Source organism: Hemiscyllium ocellatum, chromosome 17 (assembly GCF_020745735.1).
Source record: "Hemiscyllium ocellatum isolate sHemOce1 chromosome 17, sHemOce1.pat.X.cur, whole genome shotgun sequence".
In the NCBI taxonomy this organism is placed as follows: Eukaryota; Metazoa; Chordata; class Chondrichthyes; order Orectolobiformes; family Hemiscylliidae; genus Hemiscyllium; species Hemiscyllium ocellatum.
The window spans coordinates 52,440,783-52,459,274 of NC_083417.1; the positions used below are offsets into that span (position 1 = coordinate 52,440,783).

At 40.4% G+C, this 18,492-nt stretch overlaps 1 protein-coding gene across 2 annotated transcripts in view; it reads left to right on the forward strand.

Annotated features, from left to right (window-relative positions):
- ripor1 (RHO family interacting cell polarization regulator 1) overlaps positions 1–18,492 on the forward strand; it is a 325,031-nt gene that overhangs the window by 4,576 nt on the left and 301,963 nt on the right. For both annotated transcript variants that reach the window (XM_060838161.1, XM_060838160.1), the window contains exon 2: positions 9,305–9,563. The gene's annotated coding sequence lies outside the window, so the exon portion shown is untranslated. The remainder of the gene's footprint in view (positions 1–9,304; positions 9,564–18,492) is intronic.

The following is an 18,492-nucleotide window of genomic DNA, read 5'->3' on the forward strand; positions in this document are numbered from 1 at the left end:
GTGACACAAATTTCAAAGAAATATGTAGCTGAATGCCTAGGTGTCACTGATCTACAACATTATCCAGGGCCCTACCAGTAATTGTATAGGTCCTTAGTTTTTTTACCAAAATGCAATATCTGACACTCCTCAGCCCATTGACCTAATTGATCAAAATCTCTGTACTGTTGAATAACCTTCTTCACTGTCCACTATGCCACCAATTTTGGTGTCATCCACAAATTTACTAATTGTGCCTCTTTTATATCAATGATTTGGATGAGAATATATGACAAACAAATGTGGACCCAGGGCCAACCCTGTGGAATATCACTGGCCACAGGCTTCCAGTCCAAAAAAACAACCTCGACCCATCACCCTCCGTCTCTGATCATGAAGCTAATTTTGTATCCAATTGGCAAGCTGACCCTGATCTAACTTTAGTGCTCCATGGTGCACTAATTAGTAAAGTCCATGTAAACATCTACCATTCTGCCCTCATCAATTCTTGGTTACTTCCTCAAGAATGCAATCAAGTTTGTCAGACATGATCTGCCTCTCAAAACCAGACTATTCCTAATTAGTCCTTGTTTCTCCAAATGTATGTAAATTCTATCTTTCAGAATCACCTCCAACAATTTTTCCACTGCCGATGTCAGGTTCACATCTGTAGTTCTGAGGCTTCTCCTTACAGCCTGCCTTAAATAAAAGAACATTAGCCATGTTCCAGTTGTCCAGCATATGTCCTGTGGTTAGATATAAATATTTCTGGTAGGAGCCTTGTAATGTCTTCCCCATCTTTCCATGATGTCCTTGGGTATATTTGATCAGGTCCTGGAGATTTATCCATCTTTATGTTTTCTTAAGACATCCAATACATGATCCTCTGCAAAATGCCACTACGTGTAGGCAATGCATTTTTAAAAATCTTTATCAGCTGTTAACCAGCTAGATGGAGTCTTATTGTTGCAGAAAATGAATGAAAGCTGAATACGATTTTTAGAACTAAAGAACTGACTTTAACAGCATATTATAAATGTTTATATAAAAATAGTTGGGGATTATTTTATGTGAATGTGTACATCAGTATCCAGGATGGCTCACAACTGTGCCAAGGCAACAATGTATTATTTCCATAGAACTTGGAGAACTGGAAAAACATTCCATCAAGCTCCACTATGTGTGATTATTTCAAACTTATGGGTACAACAAAACAATGGGGTGTCAGCAGAAAACATCATATATTAGTTTCTGTGAAAGACCAAAAAGTTTGAAGGTGAGTGGCCACCTCCAAGGCAATAGCTGTAATAATGAGTGCATAGCACCAACCCATAATGAAGAGAATGAACATGCTGAAACAAAACTATCTATGGAATTCATGCAGTGAATTTGAGAACAGAATGGAAATGAGATTCATGCACCTAAAGTAAATGTCTAGATCTAATAGTTCACAGAGAAAAAAAATAAATGCTAACCATTCAGGTCAGAAAGAAGGTGAGAAATAAGCCCATGGCTATAAAGCTTTAAACTGAAACTCTAAATAACACTAATACAAAAAGCTCATTCCTAAAAGTTTGAAAGAAAGTAGTTACTCCGAGGAAGGTGGTCTAAAACCAAATAATGTCATACTATTGATATACAATGGAATTGAGTTGGAGGAATATATAAAGAAAAGAACATTAGCTGTACAATCTACATCACCAAAATAGACTCTACTTTCCTGGGATTGAGGAGCTGCTGCTGATCTTTCATGTCATGAACCGAAGGTGACACCAGAGGTTGAAGATTAATAAATCCATTTAAAAGCATCCCCCAATCAAAAGCAAGAAGGATGATGTACTTTTGTATCCAAAGTGTTTTAATAAAACAATTGTATACTTTGAAGATCTTGAGTATCATATCACTATGGATCCAACAAGGATTCCCACAAGAACTACCAATTGAACTAAAAGGAAAGGTTGAACGAGAGCTCCAAGAAATGGAGGAAAAGAATGAGATAGATGGAGTTACTAACCAAATAAGTAAATTCCATTCTGGTGAGAGATGTAAAATAGATGGTTATGAATTTGCCAAAAATTGTAATCAAACAATGAGGAGAAAACTCTGCCCTATTCCAACACTGGAATAGATCATACATACTGGCAGGGCAAAAACCTTCAGCATGTTTGATGCTAGAAATGGCTACTGGAACATGAAGGTTGGCAAGGAATATTCGCTGTTGGCAACATGCAGCACAGATTTTGGATGGTGCTTATTACGGAGTATACCTTTTTGCTTTAAAATGAGCCAGAAAATGCTCCAGAGAAAATAAATGAGATGTCTAAGGGATATAATGGTACAGAAGATGCAGCTGATTATACCCAGCTCAGTGTTATATATAAAAAGATCATGGCTACTATCTGTATGGACATACAATTTAGAAACAGGAGTAGGCATTTTGCCTGTCAACCCTGACCCATCATTCAAAAGATGGTGACTGACTGTGGCCTAAATTCTACATTCCCACTGACTCTAATAACCTTTTGATTCCTTTGTCAATCAAGAATCTATCAATCTCTGTTTTAGAACTATTCAACAATTGTGCTTCCATTGCTTATTCCTGACCCTTTACGAGAGAACTTTCTTCTCAAATCCATATTAAATAGAAGAGACACCTTATTTCTAAACTAGGTCCTCTGATTCTAGTACTTCCTACAACAGAACCATCCTTTCAACATCCAGAAGTCACAGAGAGAACCAGGAAAGTTGGGATCAAGCTAAATGCAGACACATGGATTGAGAAGGTGATAGAATCTGAATTTTTTAGAATGGTCTACACACCTGATAGAGTGAAGCTGGGTCCTGAAAAAGTGACAGCCACCTTTGAGATGGAAGCTCCCAAGAGACAAGAAAGGGCAAAGAGGTTTCCATGGCTTGATTTGTTACATGCCTCACATGTCACAGCAAACCGATAAAAGTGATCAGGGAAGATGTTGACGACCAGTGGTCAGAGAAACATGGACAGACTTTTTAAGCGAAGTTATGGAAATTGTGTACATGTGCAGAAGTCTGTCATTACACAACATAAAGAAACCTGTTTGTCTCTAAGTAAATGTTTCTACTAAAGGACTGAGAGACGTGAAGACCAAAGCCATGAAATGAAGGCTCAACATTATATTACCTGGCATATACAATGAATAATGTTAGTGAGAAAAGAAAAAAAGCCATTAAAGACTTCTGAAACATTAAATTTAATTATAAAAGTTAAATTGTTCATCTTCTTTAGATATAATATTGAAAATAAGAGGTTTTATCCCAATTTGTGCTGGACAGACCGTCATTAGTCAACCATGGGTGAAATTTGCACTAAGTTTGAAATTTTCAAACACGATAGCATAGAGTTTCAGGGATGGTAATTCTTTAGTAATTCTTAAACTAAGTTGTTTAAAACACCAAGATTCTGTTCATTTTCATGCAGATTAGTTTTAATGAAAGATGATATTAAAATAACCCAGAAAAAAATCAGAAGAATTCTTCCAAAGTAACAATGTGATTGATGACTAAATATTTTAGATCAACAAATAAAATGTTTAAAGAATTATTTGGGCTAAATGGTCTGTTTCCACACCATAAGAATTCTATGAATATTCAGCATAGAAAGGGGTAGAATATTTACACAGAAGAGTCAAACAGGACTGGCACAAAGTTATACTTTTAATAATTTGTATTCAGTAATTGCTCCTTAATTTCTCTCAAAGGTATCCATGTCTGTTGATGCCATAAATTCAGATCTCACAGCAGCACAGGAGTGTAGAGATATTCAGATGTCCAGGTTCACTAGATAGCTCAACCTCATGCCCCACCCTCTATAATCACCAGTAATAAAAACTGTGAGGACATAAAAACAGCTAACGGATGATCTGCTAATTATTTATGTTATGACAAAGTGAAGTTTGTCAATCTAATTAGTTGAGGAATCCTGTTTAGCAAAGTCTAGGTGAAAACCATACTGATTTAGTTGAGTGCCTACTCCTTATTACTCTCCAGTTGTCCCTTGTTGAAAATGCATTTTTCTATAATGAGTTGAAGATATATTGGGCTTCAGTACAAAACCTCCAGTTGCTTAACTACTCACCAAAGGTTATCATTGTAATAATTATTCACCAATAGTTAACTTGGAGTCAGAGTTTTTAGCAGTGAAAAAGAAAGAAACAAGAATTGCAGAGTAATTGGGCATGAAAAGATTGTTAAAAAGAAAATAAATGTAGCATTTTCCCATATTTACTGCAATAATGGCTTTAACAGAAAGCCAAAATTTAAACTGCTTTGTTCTGAACTCAATGTATCTTCATTTTAGCCACTATAGCAGTGTTTTATTGCACATGACTAATCCATCATCACATTATTGTTCAAAAGTATAAGATTAGTATTGCAAACATCTAGAGTAAATATTCTTTCCATAATACATCTCATACATCTCACTCTGTGTCATCCAACACGATATTAGTAGCACTTTCACTTCTTGAGTTATAATGTTCCTGGTTCAGGTCTGCTTCAGGCTGACGTTGCAATGCAATATTGAGGGAGTGCTGCAGTGTAGAAGGTGCTTTCTTAGATGGACAAGTTAAACATTGCCCCATCTGCCTATTTGGGTGGATGTGAAAAAACCTTGGCTCTATTTTGAATGTAAGCAGGGACTTATTACTGGTGATCCAGACAATATTTATCCCACAATCAAGATCACAAGTTCTGATTATTGCTACATTGCTCTTTGGAAGTATTTATTACATGCAAATTGGAAGTTATGTTGCTACATTTCAAAGGGTGTTGCAGGAGGCAGGCTTGTATAGTGGTACTGAATTATGAGGGGCATAGATAAGGTGAATACCTAGGGTCTTTTTCCTAAAGTGGGGGAAACACAAAACTAGGCTGCATATTTTTAAGCTAAGAAGAGAGAGTTTTAAAAAGAACATGATGGGCAACGTTTTTACACAGAGAATGGTTCATGTGTGACTTGATGTGCCAAAGGAAGTAGTGGATGCAGGTATAGTTACAACATTTAAAAGACATTTAGATAAGTACATGAACAAGATAGGTCTGGAAGGAAACAGAGCAAACACAAGTAAGTGGTGCGTGTTTAGTTTGGGAACATGGTCAGCATGGACTCATTGGATCGAAGGGTCCGTTTCTATGCTGGATGACTATGAATCTAGACTACAATCCAGACATTCAGACAGTGGCTCTGAAGAAAAGCAAATTACTGCGGATGCTGGAATCTGAAACCAAAAGAGAAAATGCTGGAAAATCTCAGCAGGGTCTGGCAGCATCTGTAAGGAGAGAAAAGAGCTGATGTTTCGAGTCTATCTGACCCTTTGTCAAAGCTGAAGACATGGGTTCATGCCTCAATATCTCACCACATTAACTGATGGAATTTGAATTCAATTAATTAAGATCTGGAATAAAAAGATAGTTTTAATGATGGTAACCATAATGACTAACATCAGTTCTTTTGTTTCACTGATATCCTTTAGGGAAGGAAATATATCATTCTTATCTGTTACTCCAGACCCACAGTAATGTGTTTGATTCTTAAGTGCCCTCTGAAGTAGTCTAGCAAGCCTCGCAATGCAATTAATGTTGAGCAATAAATGCTGGCCTTGCTAATGATGCCACATACCATGAAAGAATAAAAAATATTGTTACAATGTACACTTCAAAAGTATTTATTAGCTGTAAAGTGTTCAGTGGCTCATGCAATGTAAATACAAGTCTTCCATTTTTTTCTAAATTGCAACTTCACTTTTAAGTCCTTCCTCAAGGAACTGTTACATTTATCTTTTACTTTTAATATATTGGCCAAAATGGAAGATGTTTGTTTTATTCATTCGTGGATTGTGAGCATTGCTGACTAGACCAATGTTTATCACTTACCCACTTGTGAAGCTGGCTTCTTGAACTGCTGCATTCTATTTGGTGTATATATTCTCATATTGCTGCTTTGGAAGAGAATTCCAGGGTTTGGACCCAGTGACACTGAAGGAGTTGCAATATATTTCTAACTCAGGAATAGTGTGTGCCTTGGAGGGGAACTTGCAGGTGCTTGCACGTATTGGCTGCCCTTGTCCTTCTACATGGTAATGGTCATGGGTTTGGAATGAACACCAGAGAGCTTTGGTGAATTTATGCAGTACATCTTGTAGTGGTACACACTGCTGTTACTGAGTGCTCGTGGATGTAGTGCCAATTAAGTAGGCTGTTTTGTCCTGAGTGACCGAGCTTCAAGTGTTGTTGGAGCTACATTCTTTCAGGAAAGTGGGGAGTATCCTACCATACTCTTGACTTGTGCCTTGTAGATAGTGGACAGATTCTGGGGAGTCAGGAGGTGAGTTACTCACTGCAAAATTCCTAGCAGTCCAGTCTGGTCCATTTAGTTTCTAGTCTGTTGATTCTGGGGATTCACTGATGGCCATACCATTGAAAGTCAAGGGGCAATGATCCTTGTTAGAGATTGTCATTGTTTGGCATTTACATGGTGCAAATGTAACTTGCCACTTGTTAGCCCAAATCTGGATATCGTCCAGGTCTTGCTGCATTCGGACAGAGACTGTTTCAGAATCTCAAGAATTGTGAATGGTTATGAACAATGTTTGGTTATTCACAAAAATCCCCACTTCTTGACCTATAATGGAGGGAAAGTGATTGATGAAGCAGCTGAAGATAGTTGGGCCTAGAACACTACCCTGAGGAACTCCTGCAGAGATATCCTGGAGCTGAGATGACTGACTTACCACAGCCACTATCATCTTCCTATATGCTTGGTATGACTCCAATCAGAGGACAGCTTACCTTGAATGCCTTTGTATCTAGTTTTGCTGCATTGGGTAAAATACAGTCTTGATTCCACCAGCAGTCACTCTGACCCCACCTCCTGAATTCAGCTCAATGAGGTCATGACCTGAGTGACCTTGACAGAACTTAAACCTGTCAGTGAGCAGGTTGTTTAATAGCACTGTCGATTGCTTAATAGACACTTTCCATCACTTTACTAATGATTGAGTGTAAACACAGGTTGGTAATTGGATGGATTGGATTTGTCCTACTTTTAGTGTACAGAATATACCTGGGCAATTTTCCACATTGTTGGATATGCCAGTGTTGTAACTGTACTGCAATAGCTTGATGGAGAACAGCAAATTCTGGAGCACGGCAAGTTCTGGAGCACAAGTCTTCATTGCTGGAATGCTGTCAGGGCTAATAGCTTTTGCAGCATCCAGTGCCTCCAACTGTTTCTTGAGATCACATAGAATGAATTGAAATAGTTGAAGACTGGCATCTATAATGCTGGATACCTCTGGAGGAGGATGAGTTGGATCATCCACTCAGCACTTCTGACTGAAGACTGCTGTGAAAGCTTCAGCCTTATCTTTTGCACAAATGTGCAGGGCACCCACATCATTGAGGATGGGGATATTCATGGAGCCTCCTCCTCTAGTGAATTGTCTAATTGTCCATCATCATTCACGACCAGATGTAGCAAGACTGCAGAGATTTGATTTGATCCTTTGGTTGTGGAAGTATGTAGCCTTATTCTATCATTTGCTGTTTTTGTTGCTTGACAAAAGGTAATCCTGTTTGTAGCTTCACTAGATTGACATTTTTAGGTATGCCAGCTGTTGTTCTTGGCATGTCCTCCTGCACTCACCATTGAACCATGGTTGATCTTCTGGCTTGATGGTAATGGTAGAGTGGGGACATGCCAACAAAGAGGAAGGAGGAAATGTGAAGGCAGGGATTTCTCTCCATGAGGGCAGTGCGGTGGTCACTCTGAACAAAACTATTGTGAACAGATGCATCTACAGATGGCAGATTGGTGAGGCTGACGTCAAGTTTGTATTTCCCACTTGTTGGTTCCCTCACCAGCTGCTGCATACCCAAGCTAATAGTTATGTCCTTTGACATTCATTACTGCCAAACCACTCGTGGGCAATGAAGTCCATCAGGAATGTCATTTCGAGCTTATGCTTGACACATTGACTCTCCTGCTCTTTGGATGCTGTCTGACTGGCTGTACTTTTCCAGCACCACTCTTTTTGAATCTGATCTCCAGCATCTGCAGTCTTCACTTTCTCCCCATTGAAGTCTATGACGCAAAGTCCATTCTGTGCTCTTGCCAATCTCAGTGCTTTCTCCAAGTAGTTTTCAACATGAAGGACGACTGATTCACCAGCCGAGGAAGGGGGAGCATGGTAATCAACTGAAGATTTCCTTGCCAATGTGTTATCTGATGCTACAAGACTTCATAGGGTCCAGAGTCAATGTTGAGGACTCTCTCCCAGCCATTTACCACTGTGCAATCACATCTCCTGCTGGGTCTGTCCTGTCAGTGAGAGACTCCGCGATGGTGATGGGGTTAGCTGAGACATTAGCTGAAAAATGTGTTGCTGGAAAAGCGCAGCAGGTCAGGCAGCATCCAAGGAGCAGGTTCCTGAAGAAGGGCTTATGCCCAAAACGTCGATTCTCCTGCTCCTTGAATGCTGCCTGACCTGCTGCGCTTTTCCAGCAACACATTTTTCAGCTCTGATCTCCAGCATCTGCAGTCCTCACTTTCTCTTAGCTGAGACATCGTAAGGTATAATTCCTACGTCAGGCTGTTGCTTGACTAGTCTGTGGGACAAATTGGCATTAGCTCCCAGATATTAGTAAGGAAGACTTTGTAGGGTCAACAGGACTTTGTTGTTGTCGTCATGTTCTGTACCTTAGTCAGTGCCAGGTGATCGTTCAGTTTAATTCCTCAGTGGTGACATGACTAAAAGTTTGGCCAGTCCAGATTTTAGTGAAGAGTTAACGATGTTGCTGTAGGTTTGGAGTCAAATATCGGCCAGACCAGGTAAGGAGAGCAGTTTCCTTCCCAAAAGGACACTCGTGAATCAGATGGATTTTTAGAACAATCATTAGACTTTCAATTCCAGATTTTAATTGAATTAGATTTCCAACATCTACTATGTTGGGATTTGAAGTTGGGTGACCAGAACATGACCCTGGAGTCTTATGGATTACTAGTCCAGTCTTGGTGCTGTCTCTGTCACATTTAAGTCCTGATCCTGGTTGTCCCAGCTACGTGGTGAACAGGCTTCTCCTTCAATCTCGCATTTTTAAAAAATAATCCAAAACTGGCCCACTTCGATCAACCCACTAATTTCTCATTTACTTTAATATGGGGTGTTGTACTCTTCAAGAATTATCTGACGAGATTTTAGACGAAATGTCCGCCCATCTTGACTATGACAACAAAGAAATAACGTCGTTTTCCACTGGATTCAGATGTTGAATTGGTTTTTCCCGACAGGAATAAGGAGCTAGAGAGTAGTGGGGCGTGGTGCATTGTGAGGAGGAGCCCCCTGGTCCTGTGTCCTGCCTGCCCAGTTGATCAATCTCCACCGATTCCTGGCAGTTCAGCGTGCGGTTTGACAGCTGCAACAGGGATTTTCTGAAGACCTCGTTTTTTTTTCCCTCTTGGCGAACTGGAAAGTTGTGAGAGAGAGGCACCGCCATTGAGCTATTTGTCCGCGGTGACCCCCCTGTCTTGCTCGGTCTGGAAGTGAAAGGTAAGCTGCCTTTTTCAGCTGTGAAAATAATTTTGAAATCATTATCTTCAGGAAGCGGCGCCGGAGGTTGCAGGTGGTGACTTTAGCATTGCAGAGCTTTGTATGACCCAGTGAATGAGAGTTAGAGGTGACAGGGGAGCGGCTGTAATTACTGTTTACAAAGTGGTAATTCACTGCTTTGCGTGGGATGAGAGCAGGCAATGGGCAAATTCACTGTGACCAGGAGACGCACACAAAATAGTGCCTTAAGCACATCACGTCCTATTTTATTTCTTGGCTCGGCAGTCTGGCAAAACTTCTCTTTAAGTTTTTATTTGTTGTTAAAAATTGCAAACTTGAGTATTAACCCACACCCCCGAAGTACAAGGGGTACGTGCAGATTGTCAAAACTAAAGTGTAATTTGTATTCTAATTGCGATACTTTTTATTCTGTGTATTTTGTTTTAACCTTTTGAACCTTTTTCTAATCCCTTGACGTTTTGCTTGAAATTGAGGTTGTCGTGAAATGTTGTTCTGACTTGAAGTGGAGAGTTTAGTTGCTATGGGAACGAGGGGGGATTTATCCGGAAACCCTCACCCTTCTGTACAGAATGTTGTTATTTTACCCCGATGTCAGTTTAAGAGTTGCCAGTGAAAGATATTCACATCCGCCGTTCTGCATAAGATTTCTCTAAGAAAACATTTGCTTTCAATAAACCTAGTTACTGTAGGAGATGTACCAAAGCTAGCCTATAGTTTTCCCACCTGAATAGTACTTCTATCTTTTACTCTACAAATGACAGTTTGCCATTTCTAAACTGTTTCCTTCGCAGTCAACTTTATTTACCTATTCACCAAGCCATATGTTAAATAATATTCCCCTTGAGGAGCAAGAGAAAATCAAAATTTTCACATGAGTTTATTTTTTTTTTGTAATGCAAGATTTATATTTTTGGGAAAAAAAACAAACTTGATATTCAAAGTATTAAGTTCACAGAGTAACTTGAATGTGAGCCCTGTAGTACTCTGAGGTTAGTTTGCAGTTTCAATCAGAAAATTAACAATCTTCGAGAAGAAATATTCGTTTGACTAAAAGCGAAGTACTACAGATGTTGGAAATCTGAAATAAAAACGGAATGTTCAAGAAACTCAGATCTGGCAGCATCTGTGGAGAGAGAAGCAGGGTTAACATTTTGAGTTCCAACATCACTCTTCGGAACACAATATTCTTTCAAACTCTGCCTTTCTGAGTTTTCCTTACCAAAACTTGAAGTAAGCAAGATTTGGAGATGCCGGTGTTGGACTGGGGTGTACAAAGTTAAAAATCACACAACACCAGGTTATAGTCCAACAGGTTTAATTGGAAGCACACTAGCTTTCGGAGCGCCGTTCCTTCATAAGGTGATTCATCAGGCACTCCAAAAGCTAGTGTGTTTCCAATTAAACCTATTGGACTATAACCTGGTGTTGTGTGATTTTTAACTTTTGAAGTAAGCAATTTCACTTACAAATGTTCAAATTGAGTGAAAAAGTAGCTGCTTCAAAAAATCATGCTGATTCCAGACTGAGTGTAATATACAGATAGTTTAACAGGTTGTATGAGAGCATTTGTCACCATGCTGAGATGGCCTGAGGTAAGGAGTGTCTGGGAATTCTGTTGGTATCAAATTGCTGTGTGTGATTTGTAGGGCTATGAGTGCTGATGAATGGTTTGTGGGTGATGTATAACAACATGACAGTTGTAAGACAAATGTTAGAGTTGGAGGATAAGGTACTAGATCTTAAATATTGAAGAAGCAGAAATTATATATGATGACTTCACTGTCTTCAGTCTGTTTCCAACATACAGAAAATGGGAGATCAGACAGTAAGTGACTTTTCCTTGGACTCTACTGGGATCAGATTTGATAATACAGTGATCGAATTACTGGACTAGTAGCCCTGAGGTCTGGGCTAATGATCCAATGACTATTTCAAATCCCACCACGGCAATTGGAAATTAAGTTAGTTAACTAACTAAATATGGAATAATTATATTTGGAGCTATTTGAGGGTGAAGGGAAGAGCTGGTTATGATTATATATTTAGATGAGAAAAAATGGGATCGGGATCGAGAGGCATGTTCTAGTTGAATCAAATAATCTATTTCTGTGCTGTATAGTCCTTCATAATGTTAACCACGTAACCGCTGGATTGCCTTAAAAACCCATCTGGTTATCTAATGTTGGATTTAGGGAAGGAAATCTGTGAACCTATTTAGTAGTGCCAGGATGGATTTGATTGACTGTTAACTGCAATGTTTGAAATTACCCACCTAAGCAGTTCAGCAGCAGTTCCTCCAGGGTAGTCTCCTTGCCAGTAATATCACACCTCATGAACAGAATTATAAAATGAGGGAAGTGATCCTCCCAGACTCCTTCAAGAGGATTCATCACAGGGGTAATGTGATGTTGTGGGAGACATGTCACTTTTGGTCCCCAGTGTAGTGGCCTCCACCGAGGCACGTGCTGATGCTGTGGTTCTGGATCTGACCAATTGGTCCATTTTGGGTGGAATATTTTCCATACTATCCGTGAAGCTTTGGCTGAAGTTAAGTCCGCAAGCTTGGTGACTATCTGCATGGCGCACCGTGAATTTGTTATGTGTCTCTCAGCCGCTTTCAGCATGCTTAAATTCTGTATCTGCTTCTTTTGCAGAATGAAAGGTGTTCTCGTTTGGCAGTGAGCTGGCAGTTGTGACAAAATCTTTCTGGCCTATATATTTTTTTCTACATTTGTGGGACTTGGGCATCACTGGCTGGCCAGCATTGATCATCTATCCCCATTTGCCCTTGAGAAAGTGATGATGAGCTGCCTCCTTGAATTGCTGCAGTCCATTTGCAGAGAGTTGACCCACAATGCCAGTAGGGAGGGAATTCCAGATTTTGACCCAACAACTGTGAAGGTATATTTCCAAGTCAGGATGCTGAGTGGCTCAAAGGGGAACTTGCAGATGGTGGTGTTCCCAAGTACCTGCTGCTCTTGTCCTTGTAGGTAGAAGTGGTCATGGGTTTGGAAGGTGCTTGAAGCAGAATTGAGCCGAGGGAGTCACCTTGTAACCTAGCTTCTAAAATATGTGTAGTATAAATTTCCAAATAGGTGCTTATTAGGGTCAGAACAAACATGATCATATCTTCAGGAAGTCTGGCCTCTTCTTAAGTGGCTGTTATATCTCCATGGTCTCAACATTTGAAATCAAAGAGAAGAACATGGATTAGTGTTTAGTGAAACAGTACATTAGGGGAAGAAATATTGTTTGTTCTGCAGACTGTGTAGAGTGAGAACTGCAATAATGTGAAGAAAGATTGCCCAATTTCTCCTCCTGCTTTGCCAGGCACTAAGAGAACATAGAAAAGCCAAGCAAGCAGTATTGTGGGTAGTAAGGCTCAATGGCTTTCAATTTTGAATGTCTTTGCGTGGCTTCAAAGACACCCACTCCACTGCAGAGAGGCATAGAATAACTTAACAGTCAGGCTGAGTGCAACATTCAGTTGAAGTGAATCAGTAAAGTTTCCAGAATGAAAGGGGACCACACACTGGATGTCATAGCCACCCTGTGCACCCAATTTTGGAAGCAACCAAATATGAACTTATTTGAAATGCAAAGTGTTCGGTTTCACAGCATCACACCTTGTTTTGTATGTAAAATGTAGGAAATTAAATAATCTACTTTTTAATCTTTTGACTCTGTTCTTTTGAAGGTGGCACAGTCTGCTGGAAGAACAACTCGTGGCCATTTATAATGTGACCTCTTGCTTAGTTTTTGTGCTGCTAGTGTCAGCTGTGTTTCCATGAGGATGCACTAAGCAAAACCAGGTGTTTCCCTATTGGAAGGAAATGAGAGAGAATCAGTAGGAAAACACTCATGGAAAGCTGCCATGGACAAGCTACAGAGTAATTTTGCCTAATGCTTAATGGCAAATTAGACTCTCTCAGCCAAAGATAGTGTATGGAATGGGAAACGTGAGTGTACAGCATGATGCTGATTTCCTGTGTGCAGTATATGCAGTGTAATCATAGATTAATTTTAAAATAATGATTGTTACAATTTTGAGACACACAACACACAAAAAATACTTTTTCAAGGGGGTCTCCCTTTTAAAAACATTGCTTTCATTGCAATAATAAACATGACTCTTGTAAGGATCTAGTTGCAGTTGTAGATCTTTTTCAATTTGAACAGTAGTACTAAATGACCATTAACCTGCTGAAAGATGTTCTCCATATTATTGGGGGTTTTGTGGCCATTTTGTGAAGATTCTTAGTGCTTCGCAATGTGTTCACAGAGTTGATATTAATCTGCTGAAAATCTGTCTCCGCACCAAATGAGTTAAGGAAATCTGTTTTGTCAATTTAACTTAAGAGTGGACATTGTTACAAAGCTTTGCAGAACTAAACAGTGCAGTGGTGACACATTTCAAGGCAGAATAGCCCAGGGCCAGTTACTTGTATATTCTAAATAGATCAGACGCATTATGGGGAGGCAATGGCCTAGTGATTTTATTACTAGGCTGTTAATCTAGAGACCCAGGTAATATTCTGGAGACCTGTGTTTGAATCCTGCCATGGGAGCTGGTAGAATTTGAATTCAATAAAAATATAGAATTAAGAGTCTGATGATGACCATGAAACCATTGTCAACTGTTGGAAAAATCCAGCTTGGTAATGACTAATGTCCTCGAGGGGAGGAAACTACCATCCTTACCTGGTCTGGCCTACATGTGACTCCAGACCCACAGTCATGTGATTGACTCTTAACTGCCCTCTGGATAGGCCAAAAATGCCAGCCTGGCCAGCAATGCCCCCATCCCGTGAATGAATTTAAAGAACAAATTTGGAAAATGATTCTTTCCAAATGAAGTGAGAGTTGTTGGCAAGGCCCAGATCTATTGCCTATCCTTAATTGCCCTTCAGAAAGTGATGAAAATGAAACTTTTTCATTAAAATGTTGCTGTAGAGTCAGGAGGAGCAGTGTGCTCAGTATCCCTGTCAGCCCCTCCCCCAGTGTGACAGCTATCAAGTTGTATCACTGGCCTGAAGTCAAACAGGTGAGCTGAGGAGTGAAGTGATAGCGTGCCACAAAACTCATTCCAATGAGGCCCAAGGCAAACATTTCGACTGCTGTCAAGTTTCCCGGTTTGAGCCCCTGTTATGCCTGCATCATTATCTTCACACTAGGAGCAAGCGTGGGCAACACCGAATTTCCATTTTTGTTTTGTTTTTCAGGTGTTTAAGATTACAGTAAAATGGAGCCCACATCTTCAATTAAAGAATGGAAGACAGGAAGCCCTTGGTGCTTTTGATTTATGAATTTATTTTTATTTGTTCTTAGGATGTGGGCATCATTGGCCAGCATTCATTATCCATCTCTAATTGCCCTCAAGAATTGGGTGGTGATCTGCCTTCTTAAACTACAGCATTTCACTTAGTGTAGGTAGACATACAGCAGTGTTGGGGAAGGAGATCCAGGCCTTTGACCCAGTGACTTTGAAGGAGCAATGATATAGTTCCATATCAAGAGGGGAACTTGAAAGGGATGGTGTACCAATGTAACTGACGTCATTGTCCTTCACAATGGTAGAGATTGTGGCTTTGGAAGGTGCTGTCTAAGGAGCCTTGGTGAATTTCTGCATTGCATTTTTTGAATGGTAAACAATACTGCTGATCATCAGTGGTGCAGGAAATTAAGGTTTGTGAATGTGGTACCAGTCAAGTAGGCTGCTTTGTCCTGGGTGGTGTCTGGCTTCTTGGGTGTTGTTGAAGATGGTCTCATCCAGACAAGTGTAGGGTTTCCATCACTCTCCTCACTTGTGCCGTCTATATAGTGGTGAGACTTTGGCGAGTCAGGAAGTAAGTTGCTGCCTGCAGGATTCCTAACCTTTGACCTGCTGTTCTAACCACATTACCTATAAGGCTGTCCAGTTCAGTTTCTGGACAATGTGTCCCTCAGAATGTTAACTGTAAAGGATTCAGTAATAGCAATTCCATTGAATATCACAGGTATTGGTTTGATTCTCTCCTGTTGGACATGGTAATGGCCAAGATGTTACTTGCCATCTGTTATCCTAAACCCAGTTGCAGTCCAGATTTTGCTGCATTTGAACATTAGTTGTTTCAGTATCTGAGGGGTTGGGAATGGTGCTGAATGATGTGCATCAGTGAACCCCCACCCCACTCCACCTTCTGACCTTATGGTGGAGGGAAGGTCGTTGATGAACCAGCTGAAGGTGGTTAGGCCTAGGATTTTACCCTGAGGCCGGGTGCCCCTGAAGAAGGAGCATGTGGTGTCCACCAACACCCTTGGGATTTTCTGGGAGAGATGGGCACCGCAGGGAGTAGAATGTTTTATTTCCTCCTCCAACTCTATTTTGACTTAACCACTGCCACTCCCCTTCACTCTTTGATCACACAGCATTGCCCTTTGTCGAGAAGGGCACTGCTTGTCACTGGCCACTTGGCTGTTTCCTTTTTTCCTGGTGGTGGAATATAAATAAAGATTTACACACTTGTTCTTTGCTGAGTCCAATATCTGCACACATACGACATGGGTGCTGGGGGAAAATAAGCACTACCGCAGTTAGGCGGTAGTGTGAGGAAAATAAGAAGAAAAACATTACAGAAGTTAAAAGTTTTAAGAAACTTAAAAAGTAAAAAAAAAAGAGGGCCAGACATCCTGGAAAAAAATAACAGGAGTGTAAGAGGTTCTAAAAAAAAGCTCCTGGAGAGATGTCCTGCAGTTGAGATGAGTAACCTCCAACAACCACACCCATCTTCCTTTGTGCTAGATATGACTCCAACTATTGAAGAATTTTCCAATTCTCATTGACTCTAGTTTAGCTAAGGCTCCTTAATGCCACACTGTGACATGTGGCTTTCATGATTGAACTAGGGCTTTAATGAGGTCAGGGGTTTAGTGATCCTGGTAGAACCTAAACTCAGTGTAAGTGAATAGGTTATTGCAAACAAGTGCTTCATGACAGTACTGTTGATGATGTTTTCCAACACTATATGATAAAGAATAGATCGATAAGGTGGTATTTGGTAGAGTTGGCTATTCTAGATTGTCAGATAGAGCTTGGCTGGGGATGCTCCAAGTTCTGAATGACAAGTCCTCAATACTATTTCCAAAATGTTGTCCAGTCCCATAACCCTTCCAGCTTTTTCTTGATATCATGTGGAGTGAATTAAATTAGCTGAAGACTGGCATCTATGAAGGAGGCTAAGATGGATCTTTCAATTGGCATTTCTGCCTGAACATTGTTGCAAATGCATCAGTGAGGAACTGGGCTCTCTCATCATTGAGGTCGGGGATATTTGTGGACCCCCCTCCTCTGGTGAACTGATTAATTGCTGTTGTTTGTGAATAGATGTTGCAGGACTGCAGAGCTTAGATCTGACCTATTGAATGTGGAATCACTCGGCTCTGTCTATCTCACGTACCTATGCTGTTTGGAACTGAAGTCATCCTGTTTTGTAGCTTCACTAAGTTGGCACATCATTATTAGGTATAGCAGCTGCAGCTGACATACCCTCCTGAACTCTTCATTAAGCATCATGAATGTTGCATGAGACTGGAAGGTTTGAAATGTAGGTGAGAATGTAAGAACTATGTCAGTGGTTGAAAGTAAAGCCACTTGTCTGCCTACAATATTCAGCCTTATCCAGACAGACTACTTGTGAAATAACCTACTACTATTAATTTTCAAAAGGATTTTATAGCTATATTGCCAAAACAGATACCACTGATCAGTATGCAGCTTTAGAAACTTTTGAAAATGTTAACAAATTGCTACGGTTGAGAGAAACAAATCTGTGCTTTGCCCTTCTCTTTTAAAAATCCCACAACACCAGGTTATAGTCTAACGGGTTTATTTGGAAGCACTTGCTTTTGAAGTGCTGCTCCTTCATCACAACCAGTGCTTCTAAATAAACCTGTTGGACTATAACCTGGTGTTGTGTGATTTTTAACTTTGTCCACCTCAGTCCAACACCAGCTTCTCGACATCATTCCTTCTCCTTTGCATCACCTGATTAATTGCAGAAGGCCCACAGGTACTGAGTTGTCTTCCATTTATCTCCTTATCAAGCTGATATGTTGTTCCCAAGCTGTTGTCAACATTGCTCTGAAAAAAAAATCTGATAGGTGCAGCAGAAAAGAATAGTCCTAGATGACTCACTGTTTTGGTGTTCTCCTGTTTGTTGTGTTCTAGGCTTTGGCTTATAACTGTGCAATTCCTGTTAGAAAAAAATCCTGACTGTGACCAAATCTGAACTTCCACCGTGATAGGGTTCAGGTAGGGGGAGTTAAAGTTGTTGGAGAAATCCAAAAAGCTTGTTCCAACACACTGATGTTCACATTTAACTCTGGCAACCTTGGCTGTTTGCATGTAACTCCCTCCCAGCGGGCAGGTGGTGTTGGTGTGGGCAGTGCAGGAGTTTCCCAGGTATTCTGAAACTACACACAATTGAAACTAAGATGAGAGAAGAATGGCAATTCACTAAAAATCTGAAAAATACACCATTATAGTGTTCACAACTGGTTTTGATTTCCCACTATGAAAATCTCTTTTGGTACAAGATTCAAGAACGGAATGAGTGGCACCAAGGGCTGGAGCTTCATTAGATTTGACATTGAACAAGGGTCTGGAAGACTGACAGTGACCATGTGCTGTTTCTACCTGTAGGATGTCAGCAGAGGAGTAGCAACTTGTACAGGCAGATGCATGGCTTCCTTCACCTCTTGCAGATTCTGAGGTTACCCTGTCACATCTGTTGCCTACCTGGTGAAGACCTGCTCTTTGAACCCAATGACTTTGCATTAAAGTGACCACCACCTCCAAATACATGCCTTCTGAGTTCTTCCAGCAGACAGACACAAACATATCCAGGATCTTCTAGTTAACTGCACAGGC